The 3,746-nt window shown below is 42.6% G+C and overlaps 1 long non-coding RNA gene across 2 annotated transcripts; it reads left to right on the top strand.

Moving 5' to 3' along the window:
* Positions 1–292: 292 nt before the first annotated feature.
* On the top strand, positions 293–3,243 carry LOC146755065 (uncharacterized). Of its 2 annotated transcripts, none has more exons than XR_014938436.1 (3): positions 293–482; positions 928–1,055; positions 3,015–3,243. It is a non-coding gene; the product is annotated as an uncharacterized LOC146755065 (long non-coding RNA). The 2 variants fall into 2 exon arrangements; XR_014938435.1 differs by having other exon boundaries at positions 295–482; positions 931–1,055.
* The last annotated feature ends 503 nt before the right edge of the window (positions 3,244–3,746 follow it).

Here is a 3,746-nt window from a genome sequence, read left to right as displayed (position 1 = left end):
AATATCAACACATCAGGTAGGACAACCAAGCAAATTTGGGGAATTACAGTTCACAAATACTTCAGGAAATAAATTAATTCCAGTAACTTTAGAAAATAAATGAGAAAAGCTGAACTGCGTGCTTCTAGAGATGCTGTATAAATGTCAATAATGACATTCCAAGCTGTAGAAGAGATTTAAAACATGATGGGTACTCTGGCTTTAACCTGAATCTGAAAGTTGTCTCTTGAAATCGAGTTGTCTTTCTGTCAAATAGAAAGTGGTAGAATTTGAAGGATTGTTAAGATTTCCATATAACCTTAGTAAGACTAGATGTAAAATGTAAGTTTTATCTAGGCAAGATCAATTGTGGAGTCACTGTTACTTCTTTTTTAGGTACAGGGAATAAAGAGAACAATCGACCTACAAGGGGAAAAAGTTCTTCAGTTCAAGTCTGTGATATTATCACAGTCTTAATTCAAAGGACTTCTAATGCCTGATAAGTGATTCAAGCTTATTATACTACACTGAGTCTGTCAAGCATTGTACCCACGGTTCTCATAGTAGTCAAAAAGCTGCTGAAAATCCAGCTGAATGTCGATGCTCCTTGGAGCTGGGCTGAAACTTGCCCCCAGAAATGGGAGTCCAGCTGAAATGCTGTGCAAACTGAATTAGTAGGAGCTTTGCCATTCACTTCAGTAGAGAGATTCTGGCACCAGCTTTAGATTTCACTTCCAGCAATTGTACAATACACTAACTTTCAAGCAAAAACGAGAATAGTCTGCTTCTTTATCTCAGACATATTGTGTGAATCAGCTGAGGCCTGAAACTACCCTAATGTGACCAGACGTGAAGGTTGCACATCAAGGGGAAAATATGGCAGACATGCAGAAATTTTCTTTGTACTGACAATGTTTCTGAAGAGATCTACATCCTCTTGTTTTCTAGCAGAATTACGACCAGTTGTGGCAACCTATCTCTTGCTTCAGTCTAAGAAGGCTCGTGGCAAGCACATTCCCTTGAGAATTCCATCCCAAACAGGACGTGCCAGTACCACACAGTCAGGAAGCCTGGGGGTAAGTTTTAGAGTTCAGCACAAGGTTCTGGTCAAAATGCCTCTGTGTGCTGAAGCTCTGCCCAGGTAAACAGTCTGGTGGCCTAAACATCGGTGAGGGAGCATGTGTGCAACCAGTCTTGGTCATCAAATCTTGTTCTATGATAAGGCCACCGACTCAGTGTATGAAGGAAAAGGATGTAATCTTTCTAGATTTCAGGAAGGCCTTTGATCCTGTCCCTTTGGCTGCATGTTCCCAACCTTCCATCAGGAAGCCAGGAGTACTGTTCTGGGTCATGAAAAGGCAGCCAGTGGTTTGACTATCGCATGTTTATGTGTTTTGATGTTTCACAGTGGGTCTTAAGTAAAAGGAACTCAGGTTTTGGTTGCCTGCAGAACAGATGTTCTTTTGGGTTCAATATGTTTGCATAGTGACTTGTAACCATGGGACTGGTGTTCAAGGACCCTTTTGGTTCCTTCAGTTCCTAGGTTCTTTCTTGCCTAGATTGGACACTTTGTTTCAACAGAAGAGCTGATATTCGCTTTGGGAGCACTAAGCAGCTGTTTATGTGGCTTAGAGGAAGACTGTCTGTCTTCTACCCTGTGGGCATGGAACAGCCACAATTCCCCCTGGAACAACATCAATGACCCACACCACTAATTGGATTCTCCTTTTTAATGTAGTGGTAGTGAGGTGAAAATGTGGCTGTGGAATATTTTTGACTAAGGAGCTTCTATATAGATTTTGTTCATCTTTGCATGCCTCATCACATGATCTGTGTCAGTGAGCAGAAGATGAAAGCAGGCATGGGATGTTCTGAAGAGCAGAGAAAGAGATAGGGAGGAAGGTGATTAAGACAATCCCCTCTGCTGCTGTGTGTCCCAGAACTGCCCAGTTCTGTGGCAAAGTGTTGTACAAGATGAAGAGGCCAAGAGACTGGGAGTAGAATGAATAGAAAATATGCCTTACTTAGGCCATACTCAGTGTATTAATACTTCTCAGTTAGTTTTAGAATTCTAGAAGTGAAAGGTAAGGAGGTAGAAGCCTGCAAGTTGTGTCCTTTTTTTACAGCTGCTCTTTTCTTATGGGAGGATGAAGTGAAGAAGATTGGTCTATTCTACAAGCTGTTCCAACCTTTACTCTTGATTTGCTGTTGCAGCTGCTGTAGCATCCCCAGCATAGACCAGAAAAGACCTTCTTGCCTCCAGAGATCCAAGTTTGTCCTCTGCTGGCCACTTGAGAGCTCAGGGACTATGATGGGTTCTTTTCTGGTGTTTGCTCTTCACTGTCATCACCCAGTTTCTATCTCTTCCTAAAGCAGTTGGTAGGTTGTGTTCAGAGCCTCAGCTCTTCCTGACTCTGCTAAGCATGTCAGAGCTGATGAGGAGGATGTAGCATGGGGTTTGTGTCCCTTCAGACACCCACACTGGAGAAATCTGCAGCTGGCATGCACCCCACCAGCTCCCTTTGGCTGTGACTGCATGGGAGTGGTTGCTAGCAGGTCATGTCAACAGGTTGAATGTGTCACATTCCCAGATCTCTGATTCCATTGGCTGTGTCTCCAGTGACATGAAATACAACTGTGGCTGCTGGGGTTCTTCCATCTGTACAGATTTTTAATGGTAGTCAGGCAAATTAGACTCTGATGCTAAAAAACAGAACAATAAAAGCAGCAACAAGAGACAATCCCAACCAACCGACAATAGCAGCAAAAAACCACCACACATCTCATTAGGTAGAAGATTAGAGACACTGGAAGGTAGTCTTTAAGTCTCTTTAAGGCGCTGTTCTTACATTGCAGAAATAGAATGATAATATAATTCCATGCTGATAATATCTCCAGATTTCTATCTTTTGGATTTCTTTCAGCCTGCCATGATCCCCGAGTGTGTCTGTTCATGGGGTTTTTCATTTGGTTTTGTAGAACACGTTTGTTAACTTGTGCATTCTCATAGTTCTTTTCTTTCCTCTGCATCTTAGAAATCCCAGTGAAGTTCACCAAGAAGCTCGAAGCTGTTAATGCTGAGATTGGAGGCAGTGTCACTTTAAGCTGTGAAGTGAGCCATGCCAAAGGGAAGGTGGTGTGGCGCAGGAATGCAGTTGAGATCAAACCCAGCAAACGTTTCCAGATTGATGAGGAAGGGGTCAGAAGAACCCTGACAATAAGAGGGATCCGGGCTGAGGATGAGGGAGAGTACTTGTGTGAGTCCAGAGAAGACAAGAGCAGCATTACCATCACCCCCAAAGGTATGTCTCTGGAAATGAAGGCTGACAGTGTGGAAGGATCCTTGGCTTCCCTCATCAGCCATTACAACACTGCAAAGCTGAGTTCATTTGTGTTTTTATGCTGTACTTTGTGTTAACAACCAAGTACAAAACTTGTCTTTCTCTCTAAATAACTGTGGAACAACTGCTTCTGAAGAGCACAGCTGTTAAGTGGGCAAATCAGCCTTCAAGGCTGGAATTAAGCATCCCAAATGTAAGATGGGATTTATTTTACCCCTTCTTTGCCTCTTTTCTTCTTGCATTTTTGTAGATGCAAGGAGGATCTCCTCTATAGGCAGGAGATGTGAGTGTGAGTTATGGTGATCACTTCCTGCGAGTCATAAAATCTGATGCTTCCAATGAAATCATTGACTCTGTTGGCTTTTTGAAGGTGCTCATATATAATATGATAGCAGGCTTTGAGTATATAAAAGGCTCTTAGAAAGT

The sequence above is a fragment of the Coturnix japonica genome, chromosome 36 (assembly GCF_054131305.1).
Source record: "Coturnix japonica strain WE chromosome 36, WE-NBRP24, whole genome shotgun sequence".
NCBI lineage: Eukaryota > Metazoa > Chordata > Aves > Galliformes > Phasianidae > Coturnix > Coturnix japonica.
This window is presented reverse-complemented; position numbering and strand designations above follow the sequence as displayed.